Below are 22,097 nucleotides of genomic sequence, written 5' to 3'. Positions count from 1 at the left end.
AAAAGATGATGAAACCTACCCGATATCTACAAAAGATGTTAAATATCACGAATTTTTATCCATAATTTCTTTTTTTGGGAGGCAGAATGAGTCTATCTGAAGGGAGATATGAAGATTACTAAATAAAATCAAATTTCTTTACATAATACTGCCTGCCAAATTAAACTTATAAGCATGAGGAAGCAGCCTCCACAGAAAAATAATTGTTATAGGAGTCAAAACGTATTGTGTTAGTTACAAAGAAGTGCTAAAGTTCAACTGTACAGAGTTTATTTAGTTCAATTAGTTCTCAAGGCTTGTCCTTTAAATCTTCACATGAAAGGAAAGACAGCAATGGAACATTTCTTCAAGATCATCAAAGTACTTGAAGTATTTAAGGGAGTACCTCTGGCTGGCTGGGTACTACAAAGATCCAGTCAGGGTTGTTCACTGCTTTAAGACAGACAAGATAACCAAAAGGGAAGACTCTCTCATTATAGGCATTGAAAGCAATATATAGGATCATGAACTTTTAGCCTTTAGCAGTGTAAGCACCAAATTGCTTGAATGATTTATACTCTAGAGGGCAAGTATAAGGGGGCCGTTATCAAATTAATGGCCAACACATGTATTTAGTGGAGTTAAACACTGATATTTAAAAAGTCCATGTGAAGGATGGCCAAGATACATAGGCTTGTGTTACTGTAATTACCAATAGATGGCCTATCTTTTCCTACCATGTATATCTCTTTTTGATACCTTCCATTTCCTCCTGGCTTTGCTGCTCATGTGCCAGTGATGGCCAGGCAGGGAAATGCAAGCCTTATTGATACCAATTTTTGGCTGTTTATACAATTAAAAAAAAAAAAAGCTTAGTAGAAAAAGAGGGAAGATTGGTTATAAGGGAAAATTGGTAGATTTTTATAAGACATACGAGTAAACAACAGTAATGTAAAAAATGTATGTTATAGTAGTGTAAAAATGTAAAAATATGGTAGCATTAATTGTGATAATAAAGATAGTTTGGGCCAGGATGAAAACTTGAGGACAGGTATTTAGTTGAAGGAGTCAGTGGAACTGAATAATGTAGTTAAGGATCATCTGTGCATAGGAAACAATTTAATTGAGAAACTCAGAAAATAATGTTGTAATTTTGAGATATTCCTGTCTATACCTGTATCTATCAAGGAGGAGGGGCAGGCGAGGGAGTGAATATGAACAGATTAGACTTCAAGCCGTCATCACCCTACTATATAATACATAAATAATGTGATATATGTATATCACATTATTTATTTTTAAATTTTATTCCTATATATTTATTTGTAAGAAAGAATTTCAGTAACACAAAGGATAAACACTTGATGTGACAGATACATTTACCCTGATGTGATTATTATGCATTGTATGCCTGTATCTAAATATCTCGTGTATCCCATAAATATATATACCTACCATGTATCCACTAATATTAAAAATAAAAAATTTAAAACAGAATTTTCATGTAACTTTTTTCCTTTTATTATTATTATTATTATACTTTTAAGTTTTAGGGTACATGTGCACAACGTGCAGGTTTGTTACATATGTATACATGTGTCATGTTGGTGTGCTGCACCCGTTAACTCGTCATTTAGCAATAGGTATATCTCCTAAAGCTGTCCCTCCCCCCTCCCCCCACCCCACAACATTCCCCAGAGTGTGATGTACCCCTTCCTGTGTCCATGTGTTCTCATTGTTCGATTCCCAACTATGAGTGAGAACATGCGGTGTTTGGTTTTTTGTCCTTGAGATAGTTTACTGAGAATGATGGTTTCCAGTTTCATCCATGTCCCTACAAAGGACATGAACTCATCATTTTTTATGGCTGCATAGTATCCCATGGTGTATACGTGCCACATTTTCTTAATCCAGTCTATCGTTGTTGGACATTTGCATTGGTTCCAAGTCTTTGCTATTGTGAATAGTGCCGCAGTAAACATACGTGTGCATGTGTCTTTATAGCAGCATGATTTATAGTCCTTTGGGTATATACCCAGTAATGGGATGGCCGGGTCAAATGGTATTTCTAGTTCTAGATCCCTGAGGAATCCCCACACTGACTTCCACAATGGTTGAACTAGTTTACAGTCCCACCAACACTGTAAAAGGGTTCCTATTTCTCCACATCCTCCATAGCACCTGTTGTTTCCTGACTTTTTAATGATGGCCATTCTAACTGGTGTGAGATGGTATCTCACTGTGGTTTTGATTTGCATTTCTCTGATGGCCAGTGATGATGAGCATTTTTTCATGTGTTTTTTGGCTGCATAAATGTCTTCTTTTGAGAAGTGTCTGTTCATGTCCTTCACCCACTTGTTGATGGGGTTGTTTTTTTCTTTTAAATTTGTTTGAGTTCATTGTAGATTCTGGATATTAGCCCTTTGTCAGATGAGTAGGTTGCAAAAATTTTCTCCCATTCTGTAGGTTGCCTGTTCACTCTGATGGTAGTTTCTTTTGCTGTGCAGAAGCTCTTTTGTTTAATTAGATCCCATTTGTCAATTTTGGCTTTTGTTGCCATTGCTTTTGGTGTTTTAGACATGAAGTCCTTGCCCATGCCTATGTCCTGAATGGTATTGCCTAGGTTTTCTTCGAGAGTTTTTATGGTTTTAGGTCTAACATGTAAGTCTTTAATCCATCTTGAATTAATTTTTGTATACGGTGTAAGGAAGGGATCCAGTTTCAGCTTTCTACATATGGCTAGCCAGTTTTCCCAGCACCATTTATTAAATAGGGAATCCTTAACCCATTGCTTGTTTTTGTCAGGTTTGTCAAAGATCAGGTAGTTGTAAATATGTGGCATTAATTCTGAGGGCTCTGTTCTGTTCCATTGATCTCTGTCTCTGTTTTGATACCAGTACCATGCAGTTTTGGTTACTGTAGCCTTGTAGTATAGTTTGAAGTCAGGTAGTGTGATGGCTCCAGCTTTGTTCTTTTGGCTTAGGATTGACTTGGCGATGCGGGCTCTTTTTTGGTTCCATATGAGCTTTAAAGTAGTTTGTTCCAATTCTGTGAAGAAAGTCATTGGTAGCCTGATGGGGATGGCATTGAATCTATAAATTACTTTGGGCAGTATGGCCATTTTCACGATTTTGATTCTTCCAACCCATGAGCATGGAATGTTCTTGCATTTGTTTGTATCCTCTTTTATTTCATTGAGCAGTGGTTTGTAGTTCTCCTTGAAGAGGTCCTTCACATCCCTTGTAAGTTGGATTCCTAGGTATTTTATTCTCTTTGAAGCAATTGTGAATGGGAGTTCACTCATGATTTGGCTCTCTGTTTGTCTGTTATTGGTATATAAGAAGGCTTGTGATTTTTGCACATTGATTTTGTATCCTGAGACTTTGCTGAAGTTGCTTATCAGCTTAAGGAGGTTTTGGGCTGAGACAACGGGGTTTTCTAGATATACAATTATGTCATCTGCAAACAGGGACAATTTGACTTGCTCTTTTCCTAATTGAATACCCTTTATTTCCTTCCCTGCCTGATTGCCCTGGCCAGAACTTCCAACAGTATGCTGAATAGGAGTGGTGAGAGAGGGCATCCCTGTCTTGTGCCAGTTTTCAAAGGCAATGCTTCCAGTTTTTGCCCATTCAGTATGATATTGGCTGTGGGTTTGTCATAGATAGCTCTTATTATTTTGAGATATGTCCCATCAATACCTAATTTATTGAGAGTTTTTAGCACGAAGGGCTGTTGAATTTTGTCAAAAGCTGTTTCTGCATCTATTGAGATAATCATGTGGTTTTTGTCTTTGGTTCTGTTTATATGCTGGATTACATTTATTGATTTGCGTATGTTGAACCAGCCTTGCATCCCGGGATGAAGCCCACTTGATCATGGTGGATAAGCTTTCTGATATGCTGCTGGATTCGGTTTGCCAGTATTTTATTGAGGATTTTTGCAGCAATGTTCATCAAGGATATTGGTCTGAAATTCTCTTTTTTGGTTGTGTCTCTGCCAGGCTTTGGTATCAGGATGATGCTGGCCTCATAAAATGAGTTAGGGAGGATTCCTTCTTTTTCTATTGATTGGAATAGTTTCAGAAGGAATGGTACCAGTTCCTCCTTGTACCTCTGGTAGAATTCAGCTGTGAATCCATCTGGTCCTGGACTTTTTTTGGTTGGTAAGCTATTGATTATTGCCACAATTTCAGAGCCTGTTATTGGTCTATTCAGAGATTCAACTTCTTCCTGGTTTAGTCTTGGGAGGGTGTATGTGTCGAGGAATTTATCCATTTCTTCTAGATTTTCTAGTTTATTTGCATAGAGGTGTTTGTAGTATTCTCTGATGGTAGTTTGTATTTCTGTGGGATTGGTGGTGATATCCCCTTTATCATTTTTTATTGTGTCTATTTGATTCTTCTCTCTTTTCTTCTTTATTAATCTTGCTATCAGTCTATCAATTTTGTAGATCTTTTCAAAAAACCAGCTCCTGGATTCATTACTTTTTTGAAGGGTTTTTTGTGCCTCTATTTCCTTCAGTTCTGCTCTGATTTTAGTTATTTCTTGCCTTCTGCTAGCTTTTGAATGTGTTTGCTCTTGCTTTTCTAGTTCTTTTAATTGTGATGTTAGGGTGTCAATGTTGGATCTTTCCTGCTTTCTCTTGTGGGCATTTAGTGCTATAAATTTCCCTCTACACACTGCTTTGAATGTGTCCCAGAGATTCTGGTATGTTGTGTCTTTGTTCTCGTTGGTTTCAAAGAACATCTTTATTTCTGCCTTCATTTCATTATGTACCCAGTAGTCATTCAGGAGCAGGCTGTTCAGTTTCCATGTAGTTGAGCGGTTTTGAGTGAGTTTCTTAATCCTGAGTTCTAGTTTGATTGCACTGTGGTCTGAGAGACAGTTTGTTCTAATTTCTGTTCTTTTACATTGGCTGAGGAGAGCTTTACTTCCAACTATGTGGTCAATTTTGGAATAGGTGTGGTCTGGTGCTGAAAAAAATGTATATTCTGTTGATTTGGGGTGGAGAGTTCTGTAGACGTCTATTAGGTCTGCTTGTTGCAGAGTTGAGTTCAATTCCTGGGTATCCTTGTTAACTTTCTGTCTCGTTGATCTGTCTAATGTTGGGAGTGGGGTGTTAAAGTCTGCCATTATTATTGTGTGGGAGTCTAAGTCTCTTTGTAGGTCACTCAGGACTTGCTTTATGAATCTGGGTGCTCCTGTATTGGGTGCTCATATATTTAGGATAGTTAGCTCTTCTTGTTTGATTGATCCCTTTACCATTATGTAATGGCCTTCTTTGTCTCTTTTGATCTTTGTTGGTTTAAAGTCTATTTTATCAGAGACTAGGATTGGAACCCCTGCCTTTTTTTGTTTTCCGTTTGCTTGGTAGATCTTCCTCCATCCCTTTATTTTGAGTCTATGTGTGTCTCTGCATGTGAGATGGGTTTCCTGAATACCGCACACTGATGGGTCTTGACTCTTTATCCAATTTGCCAGTCTGTGTCTTTTAATTGGCACATTTAGCCCATTTACATTTAAAGTTAATATTGTTATATGTGAATTTGATCCTGTCGTTATGATGTTAGCTGGTTATTTTGCTCGTTAGTTGATGCAGTTTCTTCCTAGCCTTGATGGCCTTTACAATTTGGCATGGTTTTGCAGTGGCTGGTACCAGTTGTTCCTTTCCATATTTAGTGCTTCCTTCAGGAGCTCTTTTAGGGCAGGCCTGGTGGTGACAAAATCTCTCAGCATTTGCTTGTCTGTAAAGTATTTTATTTCTCCTTCACTTATGAAGCTTGGTTTGGCTGGATATGAAATTCTGGGTTGAAAATTCTTTTCTTTAAGAATGTTGAATATTGGCCCCCACTCTCTTCTGGCTTGTAGAGTTTCTGCCGAAAGGTCTGCTGTTAGTCTGATGGGCTTCCCCACTCTCTTCTGGCTTGTAGAGTTTCTGCCGAAAGGTCTGCTGTTAGTCTGATGGGCTTCCCTTTGTGGGTAACCTGACCTTTCTCTCTGGCCGTCCTTAACATTTTTTCCTTCATTTCAACTTTGGTGAATCTGACAATTATGTGTCTTGGGGTTGCTCTTCTCGAGGATTATCTTTGTGGCGTACTCTGTATTTCCTGAATATGAATTTTGGCCTGCCTTGCTAGATTGGGGAAGTTCTCCTGGATAATGTATTGCAGAGTGTTTTCCAACTTGGTTCCATTCTCCCCGTCACTTTCAGGTACACCAATCAGACGTAGGTTTGGTCTTTTCACGTAGTCCCATATTTCTTTGAGGCTTTGTTCATTTCTTTTTATTCTTTTTTCTCTAAACTTCCCTTCTCGCTTCATTTCATTCATTTCATCTTCCATCACTGATACCCTTTCTTCCAGTTGATCGCATCGGCTACTGAGGCTTCTGTATTCTTCACATAGTTCTCTAAACTTGGCTTTCAGCTGCATCAGCTCCTTTAAGCACTTCTCTGCATTGGTCATTTTAGTTATACATTCGTCTAATTTTTTTTCAAAGTTTTTAACTTCTTTGCCATTGGTTTGAATTTCCTCCTGTAGCTCGGAGTAGTTTGATCGTCTGAAGCCTTCTTCTCTCAGCTTGTCAAAGTCATTCTCTGTCCAGCTTTGTTCCGTTGCTGGTGAAGAACTGCGTTCCTTTGGAGGAGGAGAGGCGCTGTGCTTTTTAGAGTTTCCAGTTTTTCTGCTCTGTTTTCTCCCCATCTTTGTAGTTTTTTCTACTTTTGGTCTTTGATGATGGTGATGTACAGATGTGTTTTTGGTGTGGGTGTCCTTTCTTTTTTTTTTTTTTTGAGACGGAGTCTTGCTCTGTTGCCCAGGCTGGAGTGCAGTGGCACAGTCTCGGCTCACTGCAAGCTCCGCCTCCCAGGTTCACGTCATTCTCCTGCCTCAGCCTCTCCGAGTAGCTGGGACTACAGGTGCCCGCCACCACGCCTGGCTAATTTTTTGTATTTTTAGTACAGATGGGGTTTCACTGTGGTCTCCATCTCCTGACCTCGTGATATGCCCGCCTCGGCCTCCCAAAGTGCTGGGATTACAAGCGTGAGCCACCGCGCCCGGCCTGTCCTGTTTGTTAGTTTTCCTTCTAACAGACAGGACCCTCAGCCGCAGGTCTGTTGGAGTTTGCTAGAGCTCCACTCCACACCCGGTTTGCCTGGGTGTCAGGGGCGGTGGCTGCAGAACAGCGGATTTTTGTGAACCACAATTTCAGCTGTCAGATCATTCCTCTGGAAGTTTTGTCTCAGAGGAGTACCCGGCTGAGTGAGGTGTCAGTCTGTCCCTACTGGGGGATGCTTCCCAGTTAGGCTGCTTGGGGGTCAGGGACCCACTTGAGGAGGCAGTCTGCCCGTTCTCAGATCTCCAGCTGCGTGCTGGGAGAACCACTACTCTCTTCAAAGCTGTCAGGCAGGGACATTTTAAGTCTGCAGAGGTTACTGCTGACTTTTTGTTTGTCTGTGCCCTGCCCCCAGAGGTGGAGCCTACAGAGGCAGGCAGGCCTCCTTGAGCTGTGGTGGGCTCCACCCAGTTCCAGCTTCCTGGCTGCTTTGTTTACCTAATCAAGCCTGGGCAATGGGGGGCGCCCCTTCCCCAGCCTCGCTGCCACCTTGCAGTTTGATCTCAGACTGCTGTGCTAGCAACCAGCGAGACTCCGTGGGCGTAGGACCCTCCGAGCCAGGTGCGGGACACAATCTCCTGGTGTGCCGTTTTCCAAGCCCGTTGGAAAAGCGCAGTATTAGGTTGGGAGTGACCCGATTTTCCAGGTGCCGTCTGTCACCTCTTTCTTTGACTAGGAAAGGGAACTCCCTGACCCCTTGCGCTTCCCGAGTGAGACAATGCCTCGCCCTGCTTCAGCTTGGCTCGCCCACGGCGCGCTAAACCGACTGTCCTGCACCCACTGTTTAGCACTCCCTAGTGAGATGAACCCGGTACCTCAGATGGAAATGCAGAAATCACCCGTCTTCTGCGTCGCTCACACTGGGAGCTGTAGACCGGAGCTGTTCCTATTCGGCCATCTTGGCTCCACCCACCATCTATCACATTTATGTATATATATATATATCACATTTACTTTTTGTACTCTATTGTGTATACATATATATTGTAAGTCCTTGTCCTTTACACATTCCATAAACAATGAAATAGAAAAATCCAGAAAATAATAACATTCTTACAAAGCCATAAAAAATAATGAAATTATGTCTTTTGTAGCAACATGGATAAAACTGTAGGCCATTATCTTAAATGAAACGACTCAGAAACAGGAAGTCAAATACTGCAAGTTCTCCCTTATCAGTGGGAGCTAAATAATGTGTACACATGGGTATAGAGTGAGAAAGTATAAATAATGAAGACTCAGAGGGTGGAATGGGGGAGAGGAATGAGGGGCGAAAAATTACTTAATGGGCACAGTGTACATTATTTGGGTGATGGTAATGCTAAAAGCCCAGACATTACTATTGCACAGTATGTTTATGTAACAAAACTATAGTTGTGTCCCTTAAATTTATACAAATAAAAAAATTTAAATGTGGCATATCTTTGAAAGGTCATATAGAATAGGTAAGCGTTTTATGTTGGGAGGTTTGGAAAAAACGAATCTGTCACATCTCTTTTCTGGATTCAAAACCAACTGAGAAATAGACATAAATAAGATCTGGGATGGGCGTACTAACAAAATATAGGGCTTTCTACTACTTCTTCCCGAAGTTTAGATCTTGGTTCTTATCAAGCCAGACCCATGAAGAAACATGACCTACCCAATGTACTTTGAACACAAATGAGCAAAAATGGAAATGCTAAGAGAAGGACAGTGGGGCTCTTGGCTTGTGTACCTACACTGGCTGTTTACTGTATGGAAGTAAAAATTGGGAGAACAAAGGCCACGAGAAGGCAAAAAGAGATTTGAGAAAATGGAGCAAGAGGGTTGGCTACACATGAAATAGAGTAGTAATGCTCTATACTTTAACTCAACCCAATAGAGCAATGTGGAATGATGGATGATGGTATTTTACAGTCCCAGATTATATAAATCATTTCTTTTTTGGGAAGAGTGAATAAGAAAGTAAAGAAAGGAGATTCTTTATTTCTTCTCAGAGAAAGAGAGGAAATGTTACTTTCTATTTCATGGGTAAATGAAAGAATATATAAAGATGAAGAAAATTTTTATTTCTTACTCTGCTTTGTCATTTTTCTGATTGAATTATTTAAAACTTTTGGTTGCAATGGACAGAAAATAAAAGTGGCTCAAAACACAAAACTTGTACATGAATGTTTATAGCAATTTAATTTGTAATAGCCCCAAAATGGAAACAATCAAAATGTCCTAGAGTAGGTAAATGGTTAAACAAATTGTGGTATATTCGCACCATAGAATATTGTTAAGCAATAAAATGGAATGAACTATTAATATATGCATCAACTTGGATGAATCTAAAGGACATTAAGGTGATTGAAAAATAAAGCCAATTTCAAACGGTCATATACTATATTATTCCACTTATATAACATTCTCAAAATGACAACATTATAGAGATGGAGAACAGATTAGTGATTGCCAAAGGTAAGAATGGATAGGTTTGACTACAAAAGAGTAACAGGAAGGAGAACTTCGTGGTGATGGAATAATTCTGCATCTCAATTTTGGTGGTGGTTACATGAATATACACACGTGATGAAATGGCATAGAACGATTCACACATATTGCACTAATGTCAATTTCCTGGATTTGATATTATACTACAGTTACTTAAGAACAATTGGGAAAAACTAGGTAAAGTGTGTACAGGACGTCTCTGTACTATTTTTGCAACTTTGTTTGAATCTGTAATTAGCATAGAGTTAAAAATTTGGCTCAAGTGAAAAAGGGAATTACTTGGTTTATGGAATTTGGCAGTGCAGGGGTTGAATCTAGGTAGCTTCACACAAACCTGGATTCAGGAGCTCACACAATGTCATCTGGAGCTTTTTCTCTTTTTCCTTTTCTAGGTTCTGCTCACTTTTCTGTGTTGACTTAATTCTTTAGACAGCTTTCTCCATGAATCTGTGGAAGACGCCAGAGATTAAGGCTTACGTGATTCTTACACCTTGTAACCTGGGATACAAAGTCTCTTACAATCTTAGGGAAGACTAAATTTTGGATCAGTCCTCTTGGAACCAATCACTGTTGTCAGGAAGACCTTTGATGATTATTACACTGATGGACCTTAATGTGCTGGGGAAAAACAGGTGTGTTTGCACGTGTGTGAGTGGAGTGTGTATCTACATGTGTGTGTGCACACAGAGGTAGCTCCATTGGGACCTCACTGAGGAAAGGAGTGGTTTCCCAAAGAAGTGAGATGTTTTAATCAAATTCAGGTTAAGTGGACCTGGCAAAATAGCAGATGTCTACTATACTACTCAAATATCAAAGTGTAGATATGAACAAATACTTGATACTCTAACTTGTAAAACATTTAAATATTACTATAATACAACAAAGAATGTTTACAGGTTTAAATGTTACTTACTTTTGGAAAGAAAAGACTAGAAAGACTGAACAAAATTTAGTAATTAACCAAAAGCCTAAAAGAAACATAGTTCCAGGATGAGTGGCAAAATGAATCTCGACATTGCACTCTAAGTGAAGATGGTAACAAAAAATCAGAAATTCACCATACTCTTTAAATTATATAGAAAACTAAGGTTTTATATGTAAAATAATTAGTAGTTGAAACAGGTTAAAGTTTTAGAAAAAAAGTACAGGCTCTCTAACATTGATCTAATAATTAAAAATACCCACATATGCATTCAAACTTAGAAAATACCTTTTATATAGGCCCAAAGCCGACTGTGATGATTATTAAGCTCAGTGGTAGATGGGGATGTTTTACTGAGTTGGGGTCATTTTAGGTAATACTCTGTAGCACAAGATGGTAAAGAGGTTGCTGGTTGCCAGGGATGTACATTGAGTGAGAAGATTCTCTTCAAAGTGTAGGAGCAGAGCTAACTGAAGACTAATAAAATAGTTTGATCTTTCAGACTTAATTTGAGTAGATTAATATTTTTAACTTGATATGAAGAATTCAGGGGAACAGAGCACTTGGGAAAAAATAACATTTTGAAGTAGCATTTTGTATTGATTAAGAACTGTGTTGGAAGTTAAGAATCTACATTAACAATTGTTATTGGGAAGAACAGGAGGGGCTAAAAATTTTTAAAAAGACTTACAACGATTCTGAAATAACCACACTGAAGGAGATAATGGGAAAGGGATGTGTGCCAAGGGTGGTGATATTAGAAAGGATTTCCAGCATTTCATATTTGAGAAGTGGCTTGCAGAGGGGGAGATTATTCTGCAGGGATGAGAAATAAGGCTGAAGACATAGTATTTGTGTCCAAGGTCCTGATCATAGAACCATTTTCCTCTCATGTCTCTACTCTTCTTAATTATACAGTTACCTTTCACCTTCCATCTAGTTAAAAGTATAAGAATGCATATATATATATATATATTTAAATTATGACTTCTGAAAAAAATTGTCTTATCTCTCACTTGGGCACACACATATAGATACTCCCCTACTTTTAATGGGGTTATGTCCTGATAAACCCATTGTAAATTCAAAGTCTCATTAAGTCGAACTGTGTGGCTGACTGGGAGCTACGGCTTGCTGCTGCTGCCCAGCATTGTGAGAGAAACTGTACAACTATTCTGTTTTTCACTTTTAGTACAGTGTTAAATACATTACATGAGATATTCAGTGCTTTATTATAAAATAGCCTTTGTGTCAGATGATTTTGCTCAACTGTAGGCTAATATAAGTATTCTGAGCATGTTTAAGGTAGGCTGGGTTAAGCTATGTTTGGTAAGTTAGATACATTAAACGCATTTTTGACTCACAGTATTTTCAGCTTATTATGTGTTTATCAGGACATAACCCGAGGAACATCTGTATGTACATATAAATGACAGAAATACTTCAGAACTAAACTTCCCTAACAGGTCTTAACTTGAGGGACTAATCCCTATAGTGGCTGTTATGTAGAACTTGCCATTTGCAAGGATTGAGTGATTTGTTAAGATGATGTTCACTCAGATAAGTACGGACTATCTATCAATTACTACCTTTTGGGGGAAGTCATAGGAGGCGATAAGCTTAGTGCTCTGCATATACATTTCAAAAACAATTGCCCTGTGCTAATTCCTGAAACATATGTTTATACTTTGTCTTAACGTCCCAGTTGTGCCTTTAGACTTTGAAAATGGAGTCTTAACACAAAAAAATTCAGGATGTAAACCAGTGATTTTGTAACATATCTTACCTTGAGTGGTTAACAACTTATGAGTAAGTTGTGAATATGCAAAAAGCAATATATGTGTGAAATTTTGATTGTAAAAGAAACAACATTTTTGAAAAATCAGTCCATAGGATTTGTGAATGCCTTCAGTGATACTAATGACTTTTCTAGATGTACTAATAACAATACTTTATTTTTGTTTAAATTTTTTTATTTTCTGAGATGGAATCTTGCTCTGTTGCCCAGGCTGGAGTACAGTGGCTCAATCTCCGCTCATTGCAACCTCTGCCTCCTGGGTACAAGCGATTCTCCTGCCTTAGCCGCCGGAGTAGCTGGGATTACATGTGCCTGCCACCACGCCTGGCTAATTTTTATATTTTTAGTACAGACGAAGTTTCACCATGTTGGCCAGGCTGGTCTTGAACTCCTGACCTAAAGTGAACCACCTGCTTTGGCCTCCCAAAGTGCTGGGATTACAGGTGTGAGCCATTGCGCCCAGCCCATTTTTGTTTTTAATATAAACAAGGTGAGCTAGATATAATTTGTTTATAATTATAAAATGCATTGAATCAATCTCAAATCTGGATATAATTTACTGAACTTCACCCACAAATTAAAGCTAATTACCAGTCACAAGTGAACAGGTGACTCAAATTTGTTTTGTGTAGGAGAGATGCTTTTTGTATAGCCATCCATACGCAGTGTTGGCCACACTGTAGATAGAGGTATTTTATATCAACTTTAGTTCAAGAATCCCAATTCTGCTACTGTACAGCTGTGGAATTTTTGGCAAATTACTTAATTTTCCAAGCATCTTCTCCTTTTCCAATTAGAAAACTAAATATGTTATCTAGACATCATCATCTGAAATCCTCATGGCTAGGTGTTTTATAATTCAGTATTTTTTTTTGTTTTAGAAATGCAATACAGTGCATATACTGTATTTATACATAACACCCTCACCCCAGTGGGGTCTGGGCTAATACTCTATAACCGAACGTTAACATTTCTGCAGCAAAGCCTCTGAATGTTTGTACTAAGTAGGGTAAAGGCAATTAATAAGCTCATATTAGCAGAAGTCAGGTTCTACAGACAAAAATTATACAAAACCTGATTTTCAAAATCTGTGGAGTTTTGGAATTGAATAAGAAGTTGTAGATCTGTAACGTTTACTTTTTTAAAAAATGTATTTAATTGATAAATAAAACATACATATTTATCATGTTCAACATGAAATGTAACATCTACTTTAAAAGTTTGTTTGAGGAATAAGTGAAAAATGCATTTAAAACATTTATCATATGATAAGAGCTCAAAAAAGTATGACTATTATTATGTGTTCATTCACAAATGTGGACTGAGGGCCCCTTTACAAATAAGGGGACACTTTATAAGACTTGTGGTTGGAAATTGTTCTCAGAGTAAGGTCAGACTATCCTATCTGATTCCAGAATTTGCAACTTCATTAACATCAAAGCTCTTGCTGAGCAGTTACTGTAGATATTTCCAAGTTATTTAAATATGAGTCAAAGCATAATATAAAACAAAATGCAGTTGTTATAAATATGAATCCGGGTGGAGCCAAGATGGCCGAATAGGAACAGCTCCGGTCTCCAGCTCCCAGCCCCAGCGACACAGAAGACGGATGATTTCTGCATTTCTGCTTGAGGTACCGGTTTCATCTCACTAGGGAGTGCCTAACAGTGGGTGCAGGACAGTCGGTGAAGCGCACTGTGTGCGAGCCGAAGCAGGGCGAGGCATTGCCTCACTCGGGAAGTGCAAGGGGTCAGGGAGTTCCCTTTCCTAGTCAAAGAAAGGGGAAACAGATGGCACCTGGAATATCGGGTCAGTCCCACCCCAATACTGCGCTTTTCCAACGGGCCTGGAAAACGGCACACTAGGAGATTGTGTCCCGCACCTGGCTCCGAGGGTCCTGTGCCCACGGAGGCTCGCTGATTGCTAGCACAGCAGTCTGAGATCAAGCTGCAAGGAGGCAGCGAGGCTGGGGGAGGGGCGCCCGCCATTGCCCAGGCTTGTTTAGGTAAACAAAGCAGCCAGGAAGCTCGAACTGGGTGGAGCCCACCACAGCTCAAGGAGGCCTGCCTGCCTCTGTAGGCTCCACCTCTGGGGGCAGGGCACAGACAAACAAAAACTGAGCAAGAACCTCCACAGACTTAAATGTCCCTGTCTGACTGACAGCTTTGAAGAGAGTAGTGGTTCTCCCAGCATGCAGCTGGAGATCTGAGAACGGACAGACTGCCTCCTAAAGTAGGTCCCTCACCCCTGAGCAGCCTAACTGGGAGGCACCCCCCCAGTAGGGTCAGATTGACACCTCATTCAACCGGGTACTCCTCTGAGACAAAACTTTCAGAGGAACTATCAGACAGCTGAATTTGTGGTCTCACGAAAACCCGCTGTTCTGCAGCCACCGCTGCTGACACCCAGCCAAACAGGGTCTGGAGTGGACCTCTAGTAAACTCCAACAGACCTGCAGCTGAGGGTCCTGTCTGATAGAAGGAAAACTAACAAACAGAAAGGACATCAACACCAAAAACCCATCTGTACATCACCATCATCAAAGACAAAAAAGTAGATAAAACCACAAAGATGGGGAAAAAACAGAGCAGAAAAACTGGAAACTCTAAAAAACAGAGCACCTCTCCTCCTCCAAAGGAACGCAGTTCCTCACCAGCAACGGAACAAAGCTGGATGGAGGATGACTTTGATGAGTTGAGAGAAGAAGGCTTCAGACGATCAAACTACTCTGAGCTACGAGAGGAAATTCAAAACAATAGCAAAGAAGTTAAAAACTTTGAAAAAAAATTAGAAGGATGGATAACTAGAATAACCAATGGAGAGAAGGGCTTAAAGGAGCTGATGGAGCTGAAAGCCAAGTTTTGAGAACTACGCGAAGATTGCAGAAGCCTCAGTAGCAGATGCGATCAACTGGAAGAAAGGGTATCGCTGATGGAAGATGAAATGAATGAAATGAAGAGAGAAGGGAAGTTTAGAGAAAAAAGAATAAAAAGAAATGAACAAAGCCTCCAAGAAATTTGGGACTATGTGAAAAGACCAAACCTACGTCTGATTGCTGTACCTGAAAATGATGGGGAGAATGGAACCAAGTTGGAAAACACTCTGCAAGATATAATCCAGGAGAACTTCCCCAATCTAGCAAGGCAGGCCAGCATTCAGATTCAGGAAATACAGAGAATGCCACAAAGATACTCCTCGAGAAGGGCAACTCCAAGACACATAATTGTCAGATTCACCAAAGTTGAAATGAAGGAAAAAATGTTAAGGGCAGCCAGAGAGAAAGGTCGGGTTACCCACAAAGGGAAGCCCATCAGACTAACAGCTGATCTCTCAGCAGAAACTCTACAGGCCAGAAGAGAGTGGGGGCCGATATTCAACATTCTTAAAGAAAAGAATTTTCAACCCAGAATTTGCTATCCCGCCAAACTAAGCTTCATAAGTGAAGGAGAAATAAAATACTTTACAGACAAGCAAACGCTGAGTGATTTTGTCACCACCAGGCCTGCCCTGAAAGAGCTCCTGAAGGAAGCACTAAACATGGAAAGGAACAACCAGTACCAGCCACTGCAAAAACATGCCAAATTGTAAAGACCACCGAGGCTAGGAAGAAACAATAGCAACTAACGAGCAAAATAACCAACTAACATCATAATGACAGGATCAGATTCACACATAAAAATATTAACGTTAAATGTAAATGGGCTAAATGCTCCAATCAAAAGACACAGACTGGCAAACTGGATAAGGAGTCAGGACCCATCAGTGTGCTGTATTCAGGAAACCCATCTCACGTGCAGAGACACACATAGACTCAAAATAAAGGGATAGAGGAAGATCTATCAAGCAATTGGAAAACAAAAAAAGGCAGGGGTTGCAATTCTAGCCTCTGATATAATAGACTTTAAACCAACAAAGATCAAAAGAGACAAAGAAGGCCATTACATAATGGTAAAGGGATCAATTCAACAAGAAGAGCTAACTATCCTAAATATATATGCACCCAACACAGGAGCACCCAGATTCATAAAGCAAGTCCTCAGTGACCTACAAAGGGACTTAAACTCCCACACAATAATAATGTGAGATTTTAACACCCCACTGTCAGCATTAGACAGATCAACGAGACAGAAAGTTAACAAGGATATCCAGGAATTGAACTCAGCTCTACATAAAGTGGACCTAATAGACATCTACAGAACTCTCCACCCCAAGTCAACAGAATATACATTTTTTTCAGCACCACACCACACCTATTCCAAAATTGACCACATAGTTGGAAGTAAAGCTCTCCTCAGCAAATGTAAAAGAACAGAAATTATAACAAACTGTCTCTCAGACCACAGTGCAATCAAACTAGAACTCAGGATTAAGAAACTCACTCAAAACCGCTCAACTACGTGGAAACTGAACAACCTGTTCCTGAATGACTACTGGGTACATAATGAAATGAAGGCAGAAATAAAGATGTTCTTTGAAACCAACGAGAACAAAGACACAACATACCAGAATCTCTGGGACACATTCAAAGCAGTGTGTAGAGGGAAATTTATAGCACTAAATGCCCACAAGAGAAAGCAGGAAAGATCCAAAATTGACACCCTAACATCACAATTAAAAGAACTAGAAAAGCAAGAGCAAACACATTCAAAAGCTAGCAGAAGGCTAGAAATAACTAAAATCAGAGCAGAACTGAAGGAAATAGAGACACAAAAAACCCTTCAAAAAATTAATGAATCCAGGAGCTGGTTTTTTGAAAAGATCAACAAAATTGATGGACCGCTAGCAAGACTAATAAAGAAGAAAAGAGAGAAGAATCAAATAGATGCAATAAAAAATGAAAAAGGGGATATCACCACCGATCCCACAGAAATACAATCTACCATCAGAGAATACTACAAACACCTCTATGCCAATAAACTAGAAAATCTAGAAGAAATGGATAAATTCCTCGACAAATACACCCTCCCAAGACTAAACCAGGAAGAAGTTGAATCTCTGAATAGACCAATAACAGCTTCTGAAATTGTGGCAATAATCAATAGCTTACCAACCAAAAAGAGTCCAGGACCTGACGGATTCACAGCTGAATTCTACCAGAGATACAAGGAGGAACTGGTACCATTCCTTCTGAAACTATTCCAATCGATAGAAAAAGAGGGAATCCTCCCTAACACATTTTATGAAGCCAGCATCGTCCTGATACCAAAACCTGGCAGAGACATAACCAAAAAAGAGAATTTCAGACCAATATCCTTGATGAACATTGATGCAAAAATCCTCAATAAAATACTGGCAAACCGAATCCAGCAGCACATCAAAAAGCTTATCCACCATGATCAAGTGGGCTTCATCCCTGGGATGCAAGGCTGGTTCAACATACGCAAATCAATAAATGTAATCCAGCATATAAACAGAACCAAAGACAAAAACCACATGATTATCTCAATAGATGCAGAAAAGGCCTTTGACAAAATTCAACAACCCTTCATGCTAAAAACTCTCAATAAATTAGGTATTGATGGGACGTATCTCAAAATAATAAGAGCTATCTATGACAAACCCACAGCCAATATCATACTGAATGGGCAAAAACTGGAAGCATTCCCTCTGAAAACTGGCACAAGACAGGGATGCCCTCTCTCACCGCTCCTTTTCAACATAGTGCTGGAAGTTCTGGCCAGAGCAATCAGGCAGGAGAAGGAAATAAAGGGTATTCAACTAGGAAAAGAGGAAGTCAAATTGTCCCTGTTTGCAGATGACATGATTGTATATCTAGAAAACCCCATTGTCTCAGCCCAAAATCTCCTTAAGCTGATTAGCAACTTCAGCAAAGTCTCAGGATACAAAATTAATGTGCAAAAATCCCAAGCATTCTTGTACACCAATAACAGACAAACAGAGAGCCAAATCATGAGTGAACTCCCATTCACAATTGCTTCAAAGAGAATAAAATACCTAGGAATCCAACTTACAAGGGATGTGAAGGACCTCTTCAAGGAGAACTACAAACCACTGCTCAATGAAATAAAAGAGGATACAAACAAATGGAAGAACATTCCATGCTCATGGGTTGGAAGAATCAATATCGTGAAAATGGCCATACTGCCCAAGGTCATTTATAGATTCAATGCCATCCCCATCAAGCTACCAATGACTTTCTTCACAGAATTGGAAAAAACTACTTTAAAGTTCATATGGAACCAAAAAAGAGCCCGCATCGCCAAGTCAATCCTAAGCCAAAAGAACAAAGCTGGAGGCATCACGCTACCTGACTTTAAACTATACTACAAGGCTACAGGAACCAAAACAGCATGGTACTGGTACCACAACAGAGACATAGATCAATGGAACAGAACAGAGCCCTCAGAAATGACGCCGCATAGCTACAACTATCTGATCTTTGACAAACCTGACAAAAACAAGAAATGGGGAAAGGATTCCCTATTTAATAAAAGGTGCTGGGAAAACTGGCTAGCCATATGTAGAAAGCTGAAACTGGATCCCTTCCTTACACCTTATACAAAAATTAATTCAAGATGGATTAAAGACTTATATGTTAGACCTAAAACCATTAAAATCCTACAAGAAAACCTAGGCAATACCATTCAGGACATAGGCGTGGGCAAGTACTTCGTGTCTAAAACACCAAAAGCAATGGCAACAAAAGCCAAAATTGACAAATGGGATCTCATTAAACTAACGAGCTTCTGCACAGCAAAAGAAACTATCATCAGAGTGAACAGGCAACCTACAGAATGGGAGAAAATTTTTGCAACCTACTCATCTGACAAAGGGCTAATATCCAGAATCTACAATGAACTCAAACAAATTTACAAGAAAAAAACAAACAACCCCATCAAAAAGTGGGCAGAGGACATGAACAGACACTTCTCAAAAGAAGACATTTATGCAGCCAAAAAACACATGAAGAAATGCTCATCATCACTGGCCATCAGAGAAATGCAAATCAAAACCACAGTGAGACACCATCTCACACCAGTTAGAATGGCCATCATTAAAAAATCAGGAAACAACAGGTGCTGGAGAGGATGTGGAGAAACAGGAACACTTTTACACTGTTGGTGGGACTGTAAACTAGTTCAACCATTGTGGAAGTCAGTGTGGCGATTCCTCAGGGATCTTGAACTAGAAATACCATTTGACCCAGCCATCCCATTACTGGGTATATACCCAAAGGACTATAAATCATGCTGCTATAAAGACACATGCACACGTATGTTTATTGCGGCACTATTCACAATAGCAAAGAGTTGGAACCAAGCCAAATGTCCAACAATGATAGACTGGATTAAGAAAATGTGGCACATATACACCATGGAATACTATGCAGCCATAAAAAATGATGAGTTCGTGTCCTTTGTAGGGACATGGATGAAACTGGAAAACATCATTCTCAGTAAACTATCGCAAGGACAAAAAACCAAACACCGCATGTTCTCACTCATAGGTGGGAATTGAACAATGAGAACTCATGGACACAGGAAGCGGAACATCACACTCCGGGGACTGTTGTGGGGTGGGGGGAGGGCGGAGGGACAGCATTAGGAGATACACCTAATGCTAAATGACGAGTTAATGGGTGCAGGAAATCAACATGGCACATGGATACATATGTAACAAACCTGCACATTGTGCACATGTACCCTAAAACCCTAAAGTATAATAAAAAATATAAAAATAAATAAATAAATAAATAAATATGAATCCCTCTTCAGCTTAACAATTATATATACATATACATGTGTATATATGTATAGTCAGTTCTGCTATATATATATATAATACAGCATGTATATGTATATAGCATGTTTTCTGTAGATGCTTATATATGTATACATGTATACATATAAATGTAGTTTTGTGTATGTATACACGTATACATATAAATGTACAGTTTTGCTGTATATATGTGTGTATAAATATATATTATATATAATATATAATATACATTTTATATATATAATATATACTATATATTATATATATATAGTATATATTATATATTATATATATATATATAGTTAGTTAGTTCTGCTGTAACTATTTTGAAAGTACAAATTTGCTCCTATGGCACTGGTACATTAGGGAACCATTTGAGCCTAATGTGAGTTTTGTACCTGGTTACACAAGCTTTCATCTGGATGAAACATTAGGTGAACAGAAAGCTGCACTCAGTGGTATCAAGCTACATCAGAATATTCAAAATGAATATGCCTCATGACAGTGGGCCACAGCCATCCACATCTGGCATTATAAATTCCTGTCTGAATTCACATCACCCTCCTTCCATCATTTCCTAGTAACTCACAAGCTACAATCCTTTCACATCAACTTCCAAGCAAACTTTCCTTCTCAAGGCAAAATGCCATATTTATCATAGTACTCATACATTTCTTAACCACTTAACATGTGTAAAATCAGGCCACTGTTTTTATTAGGCTCCTATCTTTCTTGTAAAGTGTCAGTGACTAACCTTTTGAGTGTTGTGCTACTAACCCCATTTTTTCCCATAAACCTTGTGGTCTCATTGCACAACTTTGCACAGCACTTTGCGTTTTATGAACACATATGCCATGTTATAGCAGTGCTGTTGTTCATGATACTTGGTGTCTTGGCGTGTAAGGAAAGTCAAGTATAACATCCAGGAACGTAAGAACATATTCTTCAACCAATTTTAAAAGGTTTGAAAGCATAATATAATCTTATTTTTAGAAATGTTACTCTGCAAAAAACAAAATTTGTTTTACTTAGGTTTTAACAAAAGTGAATGAGAAAGATTGGTAGAATTAGCATTAATATATTGAAAGTGATTATTTCAATATGGTAAATAAAATGACTCTCTTGAATATATTCCATTAAATCTCTACCATCATAACGTTCTAATTTCTGTCAATCTTATAGCCATTATTAATTTAGAACATTGTTATTCCAAGTATGTTCTTAGGGATAGCACTAGTTCTTTAATGAAAGGATTTTTTTTAATATAAAGAAATACTACTTTTTTTAGATTCATAAGCAAGTATGCAGTGACTAAATGATGCTTTAAAATACTCCACCAAAGGAAAAAAATAAGAAAAAGAATACTCTGGACAAAATTTGATAATTGGATTGTTATAATAATGAGGGTTCATTATAGTATTCTCACACAATTTTTAAAAACTTCAGCGTTTTAAAGTAATTTGAAAATTACTGGGTTAAGTAAAACAAGATTATTGGTTATGAAACCTCAGGGGCTTATATTGTCAATGTGCACAATCAATCTCCCAGTATGCTGCATTTTCCACTCTTCTTTGACCCGGGAATCCGGGTCCTTGGCAGGGAATCCCAGGTAAGCTGTGTTCTGTGGAACATGCTTAACACACCATAATGTAGAAATAACAGTGACTATTCCAAAGTATTCTCAGAAATGCTGAACAGTGTAGCTCAAAAGAGACCGTTATCTACGTTTCTCTCGATATATTTACTATATAAAAATTGTTATCATAGCAGTATTATGAAATTCACACTTAAAAATTTTACAGATATGTCCATGATGGTTTTAAATGTGAATAAAAATGAAAAGTGCAAAACAATTTAACAAGTATGATCCTATTTTCATAAAAAATCCAAGAATATAGGAATATATATATAAATATATAAATACATTATTTGTTTTATATATATATACACATACATATATATACACATATATATACACATACATATATATACACATATATATATATACACATACATATCATATATATACACACATATATATATATATATATATATATATATATAT

This window comes from Hylobates moloch, unplaced genomic scaffold, assembly GCF_009828535.3.
Source record: "Hylobates moloch isolate HMO894 unplaced genomic scaffold, HMol_V3 SCAFFOLD_11, whole genome shotgun sequence".
NCBI classification, from domain to species: Eukaryota; Metazoa; Chordata; class Mammalia; order Primates; family Hylobatidae; genus Hylobates; species Hylobates moloch.
Note: the sequence above shows the minus strand (reverse complement) of the source record.